The sequence below is a fragment of the Chanodichthys erythropterus genome, chromosome 15 (assembly GCF_024489055.1).
Source record: "Chanodichthys erythropterus isolate Z2021 chromosome 15, ASM2448905v1, whole genome shotgun sequence".
NCBI lineage: Eukaryota > Metazoa > Chordata > Actinopteri > Cypriniformes > Xenocyprididae > Chanodichthys > Chanodichthys erythropterus.
The window spans coordinates 34,108,644-34,126,850 of NC_090235.1; positions in this window are offsets into that span (position 1 = coordinate 34,108,644).

Sequence of the window (18,207 nt, forward strand, 5' to 3'; positions counted from 1 at the left end):
GGAGGGTTACCTTTGTAACCGAGACGTTCCCATTCAGTCGGTCACGTTCGACGTACGTCGGACAGACCGGCGAATAGGAATCCCTACCAAAGCGCCACAGGAGCTGCCCCCTTCCAGCGCTCTGTTGTAAGCCACCTGAACCCCCTTGCCTGAGGATGGTGGGACAGGGCTAACACAGAGAGAGTCGATCACTGCTGTTCCACAAAACCCATTCAGTGAGACTATTGGATAACGCTGGGAAAACGTACCCTTTCGTTGGGAAAGGAACGCTGCGGAAGCCACATCCTTCCCCGAAGGAGTTATGTGGAGAAGTACATATGGACTAACCCTGTAGGGCTGTGCTACATATGGAAGAGCTGGGGTGACTCCAACCCGATGAAGGGTAGGTTCTCCCAGAGGGAAAGACACGGGCATCGTTTAGGAGCAACCGTGGAACCAACCATATGGGATCCCCGTAGGGTCACACATATGGAGCCCAGCCTAAACCCGGAGTTTACAACGGAGGATACAACGGAGTATAGGCCTGGCGCCAGACGCTCCGCCACATCGGCTGCCGAAGGGATATCGGAGGACTCGACAGGGTCTGCCTTGTAGGGACTCTCTGGAGAAAAGAAGCGCATGTAGCGCAGCAAGCCGACACTAAGCCAGGGTCTCTCCGTGCCTCTGACCTGTGGCGAGAACACGGGAGGAGACCGGCTCGACGCAAAGGCTATAGTATCTAGCGAACGTGTTAGGTGTCGCCCAGCCCGCAGCTCACAAATGTCTGTCAGCGAGGCGCCACGAGCCAGCGCCCAGGAGGATGCGACACCTCTCGTGGAGTGAGCATGCAACCTGAGCGGGCAGGGCACGCCCTGAGCTTGGTAAGCCAGGGCGATGGCATCCACTATCCAGTGGGCCATCCTCTGTTTGGAGACAGCCTTTCCCTTCTGCTGGCCTCCATAACAGACAAAGAGCTGGTCTGAGGTCCTGAGGCTTTAGGTTCTGTCTATGTACAGTCGCAAAGCGCGAACTGGACAGAGTAAAGCCAGGGCTGGGTCTGCCTCCTCCGAGGGCAGCGCTTGCAGGCTCACCACCTGGTCCCTGAAGGGAGTGGTAGGAACCTTGGGCACATAGCCAGGCCGGGGTCTTAGTACCAAGTGGCTATCACCCGGCCCGAACTCCAGGCACGATTCGTCGACCGAAAATGACTGCAGGTCCCCTACCCTCTTGATGGAGGCCAATGCAACCAGCAGAAAAGTCTTCATATACAGAATCTTTAAGTCTGCCGATTTCAAAGGCTCAAAGGGAGCAATCTGAAGTGCTCTTAGCACCAGAGCGAGGTCCCAAGAGGGTATGGAGGGGGGACGAGGAGGATTTAACTGTCTCGCCCCCCTAAGGAACCTGACGACCAGGTCGTGCTGACCAACAGATTTGCCATCTATGTGGTCGTGGTAAATGGAGATAGCAGCAGTATGGACATTGAGGGTGGAGGGGGACAGCCTACGCTCCAACCCTTGCTGCAAGATGGAAAGCACGACTCTGATCGAGCATCTTCGAGGGTCTTCTCTGCGAGAAGAGCACCACTCGATGAACAGGTTCCACTTTGAGGCGTAAGCACGTCTTGTAGACAGTGCACGTGCCGAAGTGATGGTGTTAAGTACCTCAGGGGGTAAGTCACCTAGAACCTCCGCGTCCCATCCAGGGACCAGACATGGAGTTTCCAGAAGCCTGGACAGGGTCTGTGCAAGTAGGCTCACTGGGGAAAATGCATATTTGTGAAGACCCCGGGGCCAGCTGTGAGCCAGTGCATCTGTCCCGAGTGTCCCCTCGGTCAGAGAGTAAAACAACTGGCAGTGGGAGGTTTCTGGTGAGGCAAACAGGTCTACCTGAGCCTCTCCAAACTCTCTCCAGATCAGCTGGACCACCTGGGGGTGGAGTCGCCACTCTCCTGGCAGCTTAGCTTGTGATAGCTCGTCGGCCACATGGCTGAGCACACAAGGGACAAGAATGGCACGAAGCGACCTCAGACGCTTCTGACTCCAGAGGAGGAGATGGGGGGCGAGTTGCGACATGCAACGGGAGCGTAGACCACCTTGACGGTTGATGTACGCAACACTCGCAGTGTTGTCCGTACGGACCAGTACATTCTTGCCCCATGGCGGCCCTTTGAGGCGGCTCATAGCACGACGTACTGCTAGCAACTCAAGGCGATTGATGTGCCAATGCAGATGGGGTCCCGTCCAAACCCCTGACACTGCATGCCCGTTGTACGTGGCACCCCAGCCGGTGGCAGAAGCATCTGTGAATACCACAGCATGCCGGGACACTTGTTCTAGGGGCACTCCTGCCCGAAGAAACAAAGGGTCCGACCATGGACTGAAGGCTTGGCGGCACTCCTGAGTTATTGGCACCCGGAACGTGCCGCGTTGCCACGCCCATCTCAGGACTCGGCCGTGAAGCCAGTATTGAAGCAGTCTCATATGAAGCAGACCGAGCGGGGTTACTGCCGCCGCGGCCGCCATATGCCCCAGGAGCCTCTGAAAGAATTTCAGTGGGACTGCTGTCCTGCCATTGAACATATTCAGGCAGTTCAACACCGACTGAGCACGTTCCTCTGTGAGGCGTGCTATCTGTTCGACCGAATCCAGCTCCATACCGAGAAAAGAGATCCTCTGCACATGGGAGAGTTTGCTCTTTTTCCCAGTTGACCTGAAGACCCAACTGGCTGAGTCCCTGTGTTCGCACAACCGATCCCGAGACTGTGCTAGAATGAGCCAGTCGTCTAGATAGTTGAGAATGCGAACACCCTGTTCTCTCATGGCAACGAGGGCTCCCTCCATGACTTTCGTGAAGACGCGGGGAGACAGGGCCAGCCCGAAGGGTAGGACTCTGTACTGATATGCTCGACCTTCGAACGCGAATCTCAGGAATGGCCTGTGTCGTGGAAGTACGCGTCCTTCAGGTCGATCGCTGCAAACCAATCTCGGGGACGGATACACTTGAAAATGCGTTTCTGCGTGAGCATTTGAACGGTAGCTTGTGGAGGCTCCGATTCAAAACTCGCAGGTCCAAGATCGGTCGTAACCCGCCGCTTTTCTTGGGTACAATGAAGTGGGGGGGGGGGGGGCAACGGAATCGCAAAGCCGAACCTGATGGTCCGAAGGAGCCAGCAAGCAGGACTGGGGAGCGCTAACCAGGCTCGCAGAGACCGTACAAGCGGGACCAAAGGGACCACCGGTGTACCCGCAGCAGGGCAGCGAGGTGGAAAACAGGGACGCGGCTCGGGGGGCTCTCTTTGTGAGGCGGCCCGAAGCGGCGTCACAGTGTGCTAGGCAACACTTACCTGGCTCCACGGATGGACAGAGGGAGCAGTCGAAGCTTTGGCTGCCCGCTGCTCACTGCTCACTGCTGTCCGCTGGCGACAGAAGAGGGGGATGAGAGTGGTGAGGTTTTTCTCCTCCCACTGCTCTCCAAACCCTCTTCAGACCTGGAAATGGAGGAACTGCTCTTTTAAATTTGGATACCGCTGCCTCTTGGGTCAGTGGCGGAACAAAAACAAACCCAATAAAAGGATTTGCCACCCAGCCCTCCTCCAGGGGTGGAAGAGCAGCCCCACCCATCTCTGTGTCGCCCGTCTCAGGGGTGATTCTCACCAACCACTTAAACAGCTGCAGAGACGGGAGGCGTCATCTCCCCGCAATGGACACAGCAGAGCCTGCTGGGACGGAGTTTCTTGCAGGGGACGACACCCTTGGCGACGAGCAGACTGAGGGGCGGCCCAAGAGGAACTCAATGGTTTGTCATGGGAAGCTCCCCGATCCGCTACTAACTGAGAAGAACCGCTAGGCTCAGTCATCGACAGTGTCACCGAAAAGGCCACCTCGTAAGATGGGAGCATTGAGAAAGCATTTAGCTTGACAATCTCTCACACCTCACAAGGTAAGCCAGGGGGCACTTCTGGACCACTGAGGTGGACATCGTCTGGCTGAGGGTCTGCGCCGTGACTTTGATCACGGTTAGTCAACAAGGGCAGCTCAACCCCAGCACAGAACTACCCTCATGCAAAAAGAGTGCCTTGGCCATACATGCAGGGTGGGTGTGGTCTGTGTACAGCCACCCCATCCAAGAGGGTAGTGAGAGAGGAAAACCTTATGCAGATTTTGGCACCTTTGGCATTCCATATTTATGGCACCAATATACCCCCATACTGCCAAGTTTTCCATGCACATCTGGAAGACCCAGGAAAGCATGGCTGTAAACTCTGAATCTGAGTCAGCATAAGCACACACTATTACAGTGGGCAGCATCACCCTCATTTCCAGAGCATAACAGCACTCTCTCTGATGCTGCAATCAACGTCTGTCCCTCAGCTGGAGCTCTGAATGAAATGCTAGGTTCCCCTATGAGAAGGACCAGCAATCCAATCCAGAAACTGCACAGCTTACAATGCGCTAGAGAGGGAGGGGCCCTAAGGGGTTGGTTCCCCGAAGGAACCCCTCAACCTCATGTCACCCAAGCCATATCAGCAAAGTAGACCTCTTCTGGTGCACCAGAGAGGGCGCTACAATGGAGATTATGCAAGGGAACCGTGAATCTAGAGCGCAGAGCGAGCGCTGGGTTGCTGTGACAACCCGCGCTGTAGCCCGGCAGCTCGACGGCACATGACACGCAGAGGAGCGAGAGGTTTGCTCTCGTTGATCTCCACGGTCTCCCAGAGTGTCGAGCAGACCCGCAGCTGTGCTTTTACACACAAGCGGCAGCTGGCCAACAACAGAGGGGACTCAAGCTTCCTGGAGAAAGAAGAGTCATGACCAGCGTGTCGACGTGATCATGTTCTCATATGAAAACATGAACACCCACGAACATCGTTTCAGCACGCGCCCAGGCATGTGAAACGGTGATCGTGGCCGTCAGTGAGGACAGGAACGACCGCATCCAGAAACACCAACCCGATCTCACGGCAATTCGTACGTATTTTACGAGGTGGCTAAATCGTATGAATTCATACGACCTCACTCGTACTAATTTATACGTTTTTTGCTAAATCGTATGTATTTTACGAGTTGACAAATTCGTATGAATTCATACAAATGACCTACCCCAAACCCCGCCCCTAAACCTAACCGCCACTGGGGTTTAGACAAATCGTACGAATTCGCACGAGTGAGGTCGTATGAATTTATACGAAATAGCCACCTCGTAGAATAAGTACGAATTGGTCGTGAGATAGCGTTGGAAACACAAGTAGGATGTCATCTTTAAAAATACTCGTCTTCTAGCAGACACTCGCTTGCAGAGAACAGGAACAAACACCGTTCGGCTCCGAAGCGAAAAGCTGAAGATGCAACGCACCTGCTGCTCATTATATACCCGCGCTGCGAGGCGAGCAGCTGATGATTGCATGCCAATGTGCATTGGCTCGTTTTAGTTACACTCGATGTAGACTGGCCTCTCTAGCGAGATTTCTATTCCTATTCGTCGGTCTGTCCGACGTACGTCAAACGTGACCGACTGAATGGAAACTGATGTTGCGCGTGATGCGCCGACGCGTTCACTTGAATTTTCTAATCCTAAAAGCGGAAACAACTTAAAATACTAAAACTAATCAGACATTTATGGTCAAATATATGTAACACCATTCGAATCTGTGAAGGGTTAAATAGGCCTATTATTTTTGTACACTCAGAATAAAAACAAAACATTGCTCGTAAAATAAACAATGATGAACTTCTCAAAAATGAACCGACACTCATATTGTCGCGTTTTTTCCCCTTTCATTTAGGTAATTATGTTAATTACTTAAGTGAAATACATTTCATGCATAGACATAGGCTATTTATTCCTTTTATATTATTATTTATATTTATATAATTAATTCTCCATTCACAGAAGCGCTGTTGTTTATTCTGCTATTTGTTCATGTAGGCTAAAACTAAACGCCTGGGATTTTTTTAATGATTCACAGACATTTATCAAATTTAGTTTAATTCTAATTTAATATAATCTTGTCTGTCAATGAAACGATGATCGCATCAGTTAAAAAGTCAGGGGGAAAAAAAAACAATATATTGACAAAGCAACAATAATTTTCGTTTAGTTTAAGTTTTTCAAAACATCCACAGAACTGCATACAGTAAATTTTCCCGCTGTTTAAGCCACGAATATTTACAAAATAAAATAATAACAAAGATGATAAAAGATAATAAAATAATTACAAAGATGATAAAAGTTCTATGTTTAATATAAGAGAGTTTTTGTTTTGCTGTTGTCCATTAAAGCAATTGACGCAGAATCGCCAATAGCCGTTAAATCGAAATTGAAAGTAAAATGTTCAGGGCCATTTATAGCTAATTCATTCAAAAGCGAAGGAAAGACAGAAACAGTGAGGATAGCAAGTAGCTAAACTGTGACATATAATAATGTTCACTGTGTTCATAAAAGTGTTTAATTTAAGAGATAAAATCAGCATGGCCATTTATAAGCTAAGATAAACTAAAAAGCCCCCTTGATGGTGATAACGTTATTAGGTGTTGCCACCTAGTGGATAGCCTATTTTCTAATATGACTGCATAGTCTACTGCAAGGAATGCGTCTGCTAAATGATTGAATTTAAAAGTATAAAATGTAAACAAAACAGTAGCCACTGATCTATAGAGAATAGTAGCCTATATCATTATGTATAGCCTATTGATCGGTAGTAGCCCAAAGGATGTCATGCGCTTGGTAACAGATGTAGAGGCATTTACATCTTATATTTTAAAAACACATTGACAGCTTAAAAACAGACTTAATTAAATTTACTGTAGGGTTTTTAAACTTTTTTTTTTATCTGTGCAAGCATATTTCTGTGAAATACGCGTTAGGTTGCACAGAAGAAAGCCGATTTATGACATCTACTGATATAGTGGCAGAGGACTGTTATTTTGTTGAACGAACTGAAGATGATGTCACTGGCTCAGATTTGATTGACCAATCGGCTGACACGCCCCTTTCAGCCGATTGGTCAATCAAATCTGAGCCAGTGACGTCATCTTCAGTTCGTGTAGATGTAATGACCGCCCATTATATAGGCCTATTTACTGTTTGTAAACATTCGGGATGCGCGCGCATCATGGTTGCAGAAAACCCGGGAGTGATATCCAGTACGACTAGAGAGTTACGACGAAGCGGTTCAAAGTAGTTAAGATTAGGAACATTATAGAATATTTTGATTTGTTATTTTTTTTTTTAAATGTTGTCGGCATATCACAGCAGCTTCACCCAGCGATAAGCACTGCTATTTCAAAAAAATTAACATTACCGAGTGGTATACAGCTTACGGATCCTTTTGCCATAGCACCTTGTCAGTTTTTAAATGACGAAACGAAATGGCCAAGCATCCAGTGGCCAGAGATATAGGCTATTTACCTGATTGACACCTCAAGTGTATACTCAGGAGAAGCTAAAAGCGTATAAGTCTCTTGACGCGTACAACTTTGTTTTTTGTTTTGTTTGTCACGAATTAAAAGAATAAAAAGTTAATTTCGAGTTTATATCTCACAATTCTGACTTTTATTTCTCGCAAATCTGAGTATATATCTCACATTTCTTAAAAAAAAAGAAAAACAATTGTGAGATATACTCGTTTCTGTCTTTTCTGAATTGCAATTTATCCTGCAATTCTGACTTTTTCTCCCCCCAGCATTGTGAAATAAACTCACAATTGCGAGTAATAAAGTCCGAACTGGGAGTAATAAACACGCAAATGCAAGAAAAAAGTCAGAATTGTGAAATTAAAATTGTATAGACTGTTTAAAAGTTATCGATGTGAAATGTTATAGGTTTAAATATTATTTCAATGCTGTAACTGCTATGTATGTATGTCCTCTGAACTGCATATGTGAATATTATGTAGACTTACTGTTTACATCAAATTCCTGCTTTAATAGTAGACTAATCCTTGCAGGTGTCATCAGTCCAGTCTGTGAAATATCTCCGTTTAGCTTCAAAGGACGTTTTCAACGATGGTTTTCTTTAAAAATGAAGACTATATTTTTTGCATTCCGATTCCAACATCCAGAGGCACAACAAAACATTTTTCTCTTATTCTGTGGATTTTGCACATTTTCCTCCAATTGCTACCGCTATTTTTCTGCAACCACTATGCGCGCGCAGCTGCAAGTGACGTCATTGTGACGTCTGCTCCAAAGTGGTCTATTGACCGCCCACATGTGGAAAACGAGTTTTGAAGTTGTGTTTCCATTTCTATCTGTGACCCGAAAAAACGAAAATCGAGTCAAAATCTTGTTTTTCCGTTTTTTTTAACAAACGAAAAAACGGGAAACGACAATTTTCTCATTTCTGCATATTTCATTTCAAATTGGAAAACAAACTATCAAAACGTACACGGACCCAGTGAGATAATGACGCAGATTAGATGCCACAAGCACATTCTGTATGAGGATGATGCGTGCTGAAAACTCATTAAAACACACAAGACATGAAACGCATCAGCTGTCGGTCATCTCATGGACACTGATGGTATGATAATATCTCTCTTTAATAATAAAAAGGACTGATTGTCACTTGAATCTGTGTTTTTTTGATTACTATAATGTACAATACGAAGGAGAACAGTAATTGTGTTATTGTAAGGAACCCATAGCTGGAGACGGAGTTGAATCCATAATGCAGAGATTGTTTATTGACAAAAACAAACTTAGAATTAATAATACAAGACGGCAGGCAAACGACGTAGTCAAAGTCCAGGCAAGGTTCAAAAACACAGCAAGGCAAGCAGGCAACAGGCCAAATCCAAAACAGTAGACAAAAGGGTAAATCCAAAAACAGGCTAAATGCTCAAGACACATGGAATAGACGGAGATCAGAATAAAGGCTTGGTAAGGCAGAGTTAACATGCAATACGTCGCAAGGTACTCAGAGAAGCACATGGCTTATAAAGCTACAAACAGGAAGTAGGAATACAAACAGGAAGAACCGCTAAAACTCAGGTGACGGCTCCCTCTGCTGGAGGGATGAACTGTGCATGGGCTGAACTGTTACAGATTTCCCCCCTCTAGGAACACCTCTAGGTGTTCTTCTCCTGGGCCGTCCCCTTGGTCTGGGTGCCGGTCGATCTGGATGATCCCGGTGGAAGTCACTGATGAGTGAGGGGTCTAGAATGTCTGAGGCTGCTACCCAGGATCTCTCTTCAGGACCATATCCCTCCCAATCCACGAGGTAATGTAACCGATTAGCCCTCCTACGGGAATCTAGGATCTCCCGGACAAGATAGGCAGGAGAACCCTCGATCTCCAATGGTGGAGGCAGCGTAGATTCAGTGGTTACACTCTCCGGTGCAGGGTGTGCAGGTTTCAGGAGGGACACATGGAAGGAAGGAGATATACGATAATCAGCAGGAAGCTCTAGTCTATAGGTCACTGGGTTGATTTGTCTTAGTATCTTAAAAGGACCTACGTACCTTGGACTGAGCTTCCTGCTTGGTAGTCTCAGACGTAGATCCCTCGTCGAAAGCCATACCATCTGGCCAGGTTGGTAATTAGGATGGGGACGTCTTCTGCGGTCTGCCTGAAACTTCTGTCTCCTAATGGCTCGTTGTAGCCGGACATGGGCGCTGTCCCATACCCTCTCACTCCTCTTAATCCAGTCATCCACCGCTGGCACCTCTGAAGGTTCTCCTGACCAAGGGAATAGTGGTGGTTGGTAACCCAGAACACACTGAAAAGGAGTTAGTCCTGTGGACGAGTGTGTAAGGGAGTTCTGGGCATATTCAGCCCATGGCAGGAAAGTGCTCCATTGGTGCTGTTCACGACTACAATAGGAGCGTAAATAGCGTCCAATTTCCTGGTTTACTCTCTCCACTTGACCATTAGCCTGAGGGTGATAGCCAGAGGTTAAGCTGACATTGATATTTAACTGATGACAAAAAGCTTTCCATACCCGTGATGTGAACTGTGGCCCCCGGTCTGTGACAATGTCGTCGGGGATCCCATACACCCTGAAAACCTGGTTAAACAGGGCCTCAGCAGTCTCCATAGCTGTAGGTAGACCCTTCATGGGGATCAAATGACATGACTTAGAAAAACGATCAACTATGACACAGATGGCAGTGAAACCATTGGAATTAGGAATGTCTGTGATGAAGTCTATTGCTAGGTTTGACCATGGCCGTTGTGGGATGGGCAGAGGTTCTAAGAGCCCTGCGGGGAGTTGACGGGGAGTTCTAACTTGGGCACAGACATGGCAGGCATTCACATAATTAGTCACATCTTGGAGCAGAGTGGGCCACCAGAAAGAGTTACGTACCAACGCAGCCGTTCTTTGAATTCCTGGGTGACCAGAGCTTGGAGAAGTGTGTACCCACTGTAAGACCCTTGGTCTAAGATCTTGGGGTACATACTGCCTATTGGGAGGACATTCCAATGGTGGGGGTTCATCTTGTTGTCCACGATGGATCTCCTCCATAATGTCCCAACGAATGGGCGCAATGATGACCGACTGTGGCAGAATGGGTTCTGGGTGGGGCGATGAATGAACAGGATCATATCTTCGTGACAAGGCATCTGCTTTACCATTCTTGCTGCCTGGGCGATAAGTAACAGTGAAATTAAATCGGGTGAAAAAGAGTGCCCACCTGGCCTGTCGTGGATTCATTCTCTTTGCTTTCTTAATATATTCCAAGTTCCTGTGGTCGGTAATGACTTGAAACGGGTACCTGGCTCCCTCCAACCAGTGCCTCCATTCCTCGAGGGCAGATTTGATGGACAGCAGTTCCTTGTTACCTACATCATAATTAAATTCTGCAGAGGTGAGTTTTCTAGAGAAAAAGGCACATGGGTGGAGTTTACCTGGAGAACCATGGCGCTGAGAGAGGACGGCTCCGATGCCACAGTCTGAAGCATCCACCTCAACTATGAATGGGAGGTCTGGGTCTGGGTGTTTCAGAATGGGAGCAGTGGTGAAGCTAGACTTGAGTTTCTTAAAAGCATCTTGTGCATTCTCGGGCCAAGTCAACTTCCTTGGTTTTCCTCTGAGTAAAGCAGTGAGAGGGGCTGCAATTGTGCTGTAGTTCCTTATGAACCGCCTGTAAAAATTTGCAAACCCAAGAAACCTTTGTAGTTCCTTTACGGATGTAGGGGCTGGCCACCCCGTGACTGCATTAATCTTGGAATCATCCATCTCAACTCCCTTGGGACTAATGTGATAACCTAAGAAGGTTGTGGTGGTGGTGTGAAACTCACATTTCTCTGCCTTCACATACAGCTGATGGTGAAGCAGACGGTTGAGTACAGTCTTGACTTGTTGAATATGCTCCTCTCTGGTCCTTGAGTAAACAAGAATATCATCAATGTAAACAATTACACAGCTATTGAGAAGATCTCTGAAAATTTCATTGACAAATGACTGAAATACTGAAGGTGAATTGGCTAGGCCATAGGGCATGACCAAGTACTCATAGTGCCCCCTAGTGGTGATAAATGCAGTTTTCCACTCATCTCCTTCTCTGATACGCACCAAGTTGTAGGCACTTCTGAGGTCCAGCTTAGTAAAAATCTTGGCTTCTCTTAGTTGTTCTAGGGCAGATGGGACCAGTGGCAAGGGATAGCTGTACTTAACTGTGATGGCATTCAGACCCCTGTAGTCTATACATGGCCGGAGTCCACCATCTTTCTTTTCAACAAAGAAAAATCCAGCTGCAGCAGGAGACGTAGAGGGACGGATAAAACCTGATGCTAGTGCCTCTTCAATGTAAGCCTCCATAGCTTGTGTTTCAGGGAGAGATAGTGGATAAACCTTGCTTCTAGGGGGAGAAGAGTTGGGTAACAAATCAATGCCACAGTCCCAAGGTCTGTGAGGTGGTAATTTAGTGGCCTTGTCCTTGCTAAATACCTCAATGAATTCAGAATATTCCTTAGGGATGTGAGTGGGGATGTTAGTCAGGGGGCTCTCCACAGTCGTGGTTAGGCAAGGTGCTATAAACTCTGTGGCTAGGCAATGCTCCTGACAGAATGAAGACCACTGCAGCAACTCTCCTCTTCTCCAGGAGATCAGTGGGTCATGGAGTAACAGCCAAGGGTAACCTAGTATAATGGGGTGGCAGGGAGATGTGATGACATAGAGTGTTATGGTTTCAACATGGAACAGTCCTACTTGGATCTGGATAGGGATGGTCTTCTGGGTTATCTGCCCTGTGCCTATGGGTGCATTATCGACTGCAGTGATTCTGATGGGAGGATTACATGGTAGTGTAGGGATATTGAACTTGGTGATTGTCTGATGATGAATAAGGTTCAAGGCAGCTCCTGAATCCACTAGTGCTGTAACATACGATTGGTTATCTTCAGTTAAAATGGTCACAGGAAGAGTGAAGTTTTGACCAGAAACTGTGTCGAATGTGATGCTCACCCTTCTAGAGGATCCAGCTGGATGTTTGGCCTGGACAGGTGTTACAAAGATGTCCAGGTTGGCCACAGTAGAAGCATAGTCCCTCATCTCGTCTGCGCTGGCATTCCTCCTCGGGAACCCTGGCACGTCCTATTTGCATAGGTTCATCCGAGTCGGCTGACAATGAAACAGGAGATGGTAACAGGGACAGGCCTGGGTGCACTGGATCGAGGACGATTGCGCATGAGATTGTCAATCTTAATGGTCAGGGTAATGTACTCAGACAAAGATAATGATTCATCCTTGGTAGCTAGCTCAGCTTGCAGGGTGGGGTTTAAACCTTCACGGAACACTGATTTTAGGGAAACATCATTCCAACCACTCTGTGCAGCTAAAGTACGAAATTGCACTGCATAATCAGCTGCACATAATTTTCCCTGGCGTAGATGTAATAACTGTACAGAAATGTCTCTTCCCCCTGCAGGGTATTCAAAAACTTCCTTAATTTGTTGCGAGAAATAAGTGAAGGACTTCTGAACTCGTTCATCATTATCCCACACTGCCGTGGCCCACTCTAGCGCCTTACCAGTAAGCAGGCTCATCATAAATGCACATTTGGTTGATTCTTGATTGAAGGTATCAGGTTGGTGAGAAAAATAAATTGAACATTGTCTCAGAAACCCCTTGCATTTGTCAGCAGACCCATCAAACTTCTCTGGCTGTGCCAGTCTTACCGTGTCAGGGCGAGGAGAAGGCATTGACTGGATATAACGTGTCAGATGTTCATTAGCAGCTCGGAGACTCACAAGTTGCTCCTGAAATTCCTGTAGCACATCACCTTGATAAGCAATCCTTGCTCTGAGCTGTGCAACCTCCGCTGGATTCTGGTCAGGCGACGTATTCTGTAAGGAACCCATAGCTGGAGACGGAGTTGAATCCATAATGCAGAGATTGTTTATTGACAAAAACAAACTTAGAATTAATAATACAAGACGGCAGGCATACGACGTAGTCAAAGTCCAGGCAAGGTTCAAAAACACAGCAAGGCAAGCAGACAACAGGCCAAATCCAAAACAGTAGACAAAAGGGTAAATCCAAAAACAGGCTAAATGCTCAAGACACATGGAATAGACGGAGATCAGAATAAAGGCTTGGTAAGGCAGAGTTAACATGCAATACGTCGCAAGGTACTCAGAGAAGCACATGGCTTATAAGGCTACAAACAGGAAGTAGGAATACAAACAGGAAGAACCGCTAAAACTCAGGTGACGGCTCCCTCTGGAGGGATGAACTGTGCATGGGCTGAACTGTTACAGTTATACTATAATTATTTAAGTGACGCACAACATTCGTGTATTCATAATAAATGCAACAAAATGGCATATATCACAAGGTAAAGTTTATTTAAATTGTATTTGAAGAGTTCAGATGCAAAAGCCGCTAAACGCCATCTCTGTCAAAAAATGAGATAATGACATTGAACGAATGCTTACGGAACGTAGTACACGTTCAACAAGGCTTCAAATCCTCTAAATCGCAGCGTCAGCCCATTCAGAAATATCGGTTTGTTGGCAAAAGCCTCTAGACGCCACTTCCCTTTGGCAGCAAAAGCCGCTATATTCCGAGAACCAATCAGAAGGCGCGAATCGAATCATATGATTTCGAGCGGTTTCAATATAGCGGCGCGCTGAGGAGATTTTTTTAGATTCAGATTGAGTTTTTTAAAATAAAAGATGGAGTACGATGAAATGGATCAGCCTGTCCTACTAACATTGAATGGCAGAAGAAAACGTTATTTACCTCAAAACTCCACCTGTCATAGGGCAAAATAGCCTACAGTGGAAATGGCTTGGTCGCAATTGTATCATGTACTCATAACAGTTCTTTGTGCAGTGCCGTTACTTTGAAGGAATCGGATTTATTATACATCAAACAACAGCTCTATTTCGCCAAAGACAAAGTCAAACAAGATGCCATTCTTCTGTCTCATATGGAAGCTGTGCCATGTAAACGGAGGAGGCAAATGTGGAGGCTGAATAGAAGAGACGTGTTAGATCCCTGTGTAAAGAGGTTTGTCTACTGTTTAGTTTTTAAATGATTGTGCTCTCATCTTTTTCAGGGTTTCTAGTTGTATCTTTAGTGATTTTTCAACTATTTACTATGTCTTGCCACAAATAGGTGGATTTCTAGGTTTTTGCAAAATAAGCACAAGTGGATTTAGCTGGTTTTGACGCAAAAGAAAATCTAACTCGTTAAAAACCAATAAATTGTCTAGAGTGACATTTTTGAAAAAAAGTTATTTTATTCACTAGCTAATAACCTTATCATTACCTTTAAAATGAAACTCCTGAACTTGATTGTAAAAGCCTGGTAAAAAATGAAAAGATGTCTGATGGATTTAGAGGGTTTTGCATCTGAACTCTTCATTTGTTAGCATATATTTACATTTCATCAGAAATAATGATATATCTTGTTGTTGTGTTGTTGTTGTTGTTGTTGTTGTTATTTTCATTTAAGGTTATCAACCTAATTGAATCTTTGAGCCAAACTGAAATTACTGTCTAACCTGCCAAACTGCCAAATACAAGCATTGAAAAGTGATTCTGGAATTGTTCCATGTGTCCCTTGTAGTTGGCTGATGCTTTATTCGAGTTAGAAGCAGATGTTGATGTGCAAAATTCCCAGAAAACACAACAGTTGATAACCAAGAGTAGCAGCGTGGACAAAGCGATCAACGGCTCAGTAAAGTCCAGAGACAAAGTACTGCTGACACAAGTTAAGAGAATAACATCCAAGCAAAATGGCAGAGGAAAATTAAAGTTTTTGAAACCAATGATTATTACAAGGCTGGGTTATTGAGATTGAAGCTCAACAACAAGATGGTGCAGACTTATTGCTTTCAGCACAGGAAGAAGCTGACCTTAGGAAAACTGTGGAGGTATGTGACGTGAGGTTCGAGGAAGTTGATGAGTTAGTGCAAGCTAATCTCTGGAAAAGATATTGACAAACCAATGTGTTAGCCACTTTCTCCTCAGCAGAGAAAGCCTGTGAATGCAGTTAATGCAGTCACCATACCTGTCAATGCCGTTGGCTACAAAAGTTATGAAGTGCAACTGGAACTCTTGATGATACTGGTGAAAGAGGCGACTGGAGCTTTGTTAAACTGGGAAAGATGGACTCCAACAACTGAAAGAGCAGAGCTAGAGGGTCATGTACAGAAGCTGAAAGAGTTTAGCAATAAGCTTGAAGCAAGAAATTTTGAATTTGCATGGGCTCGAAGGGATGCTGAGCATGCATGAGCATCAGAAACTAATATGGGATAAAAAAAAAATGGAGGTGACAGCATCTGCAGAACAGATCATGCCAGTAGTAAGAATAAAACCTACAATCTTACTCAAGTTTAGTGGTAATTAAAAGGATTTTTACCACTGGAAAAGGGACTGGGAAAATCTCCAGAGGCAAGGGGAACCCACCTGGTTGTCTGAGGATAAAAAGATTAAGCTGGTGGACAGCATTGATGACAAGATTGCCAAAGAGCTTAGGTTATCCTCTTACAACACTGCTGCTGACATCTTCAGGGTGTTAGAGAAATGGTACGGTAATAAAATCACAATTGCCATGGAAATTGTTGAGAAGTTAGACAGGATTCCTGCTGTGAGAGGAAATCAGCCAAGGAGGGTTACAGAATTAATCCAAACGGTGGAAAAATCCCTGACAGATTTCACAGATCTCGGGAATATTGGTGTAATCAATAACTCACTTGTAACAAAGTCCATTGAGAGCAAGTTGACAGAGTTTGTGAAAAGAGAATGGTTGGTCTACATGACAGATCCTGCAAATAGCATCACACCAGATAACCACCTCAATGCACTACTAAAGTTCCTAAAGCAAGAAGAAATTCTTGAAAAGTTTGAGCAGCTAAAAATCTCAGAGAAAGCAGAAAGGCCAGAAAGGAAATCTTAGAGGTATGCTTTCACCAGAATGACACAGAAAGTTTCTACAGAAAGTGGATGCATCATGTGTGGAGCAGAGAAACAAAGGGACAAAATTTTCTTCTGCAAAAAGTTCAAAGAACTAAAACTAGCAGAGAATAAATCCATTGTGTAAAAAAATGCAGGCACAGCAATAACCGTCTTTGCTGGAACAAAGATTATAAAAGAGGAGCCTCATCAGACCACCATTACTTCCTTTGCCCAAAAGGGTAATTCAAAGGCATGGGTGAATGTAAAGCCATCAGCAAATACCTCAAGTAGCAGACTGACAGATGAGCAGGATGAATTTCTGGCTGAACTCTCACCAGAACTAGCAGAAAGGTGGTAAAGGGCATCCACCAAAAAAGTTAAGATGGTAAACTGCTCTGAGAAAGACAAGATGGGATTGTTGTTTGAAAGTGGATTAAAAGAACTCCCTGTTATCATGATGTTGATGGAGGTAACCACAAATGCAGGACAGAAAATTGGCACTCTGATAAATCTGGCCTCGGACACAAATTATATTACACATGAAGCTGCTGATAGACTCAAGCTAAGAGGAGAAAATTACTCTGGTGGTTAATGGCAAGATGGCTATTAGAGTAAGCACAAAGGGTAACACTTTATTTTAAGGTCTTTTAACTTGTTGCTTATTAGCATGTATATTACTAGAATATTGGCTGTTTATTAGTACTTATTAAGCACATACTAATGCCTTATTCTGCATGACCTTATTCTACATTCTTAATCCTACCCAATACCTAATCTTAACAACTACCTTATTAACTATTAATAAGCAGTAAATTGGGAGTTTATTGATCAAACATCATTGAAAAGCTTTAGGTCCTAAGGGGAGAACATTTTTTACAGCATCATTAGTGGTCGATAGTTGTTTGCCAGGTCAATTAATTAGTTGTGCAAATACTATTATTATAATCTATTTGTACTACTACTAAAAAAAAAAAAAAAAAAAATCATGATCATGATCCTAAAAAACAATCCTAATATTTTTCCCTGGGTGAAGCACCAAGTTAGGCAAATGTAACGTTAGCTCACAATGTCTTTACTTACAGATTTGGATCATCATTTTGGGCAAATCAGAGCTAACATGTAGACAAATAATAGAACAGACAAATATTAATTTAAAAACTTAACTCAATAATATAACGCAGGAATCCCCACAGCATTGGGTGTTTTCTCCCACACCACGCGCACTTCCCGCCCACAGCATTTCAAATATTTTGCGCTGCTACACGGTAAAAGAGGAATTAATTTTAAATTAGATTAATTACGATTCTGTTAGGATTCAAGTCTACAAACAACGTTAATGAACTATAAAACACACATTCAAACGCTGCATTATCTAATATATAGAGTAAAACAAATTTCCGAGTCCGAGAAAATCGATCGATTCGAGAAGAAAGTTCAAGATGCTCGTGCGTTGTGCATTGTGACGTCGTGACGCGGGATCCTTAAAGTGCAGGTGAAATGTTTGAGTAGTTGTGAATTTAGTGTTTAAGTTGAAAGAGTGTAACGTTATTAAATTAATAATGTCCAGCTTTTTCATCTCACTGACTTCCAACTTGTTGGAGTTTATCTACACTTCAGTTGGCAGGATTTTTTTTTTTTATTATTATTTATTTATTTTTTGTGGGAATAGAGGGAAGGGTCATGAGCAGCATGAATGTGAATAAAGTGTTGAATGAGGGGACAGATGGATTGACATAGTCTAAGTTCCACCAGTGATGAAGCTGACCAAAAATCAACATTGATTCAATGTTGTCTTTTTCAACACTGAAAAGTACTGAAATTTCAACGTTGATTAAATATTATTTAGCATTGAATTTTCAATCTCAACCAAAATGATGATTCT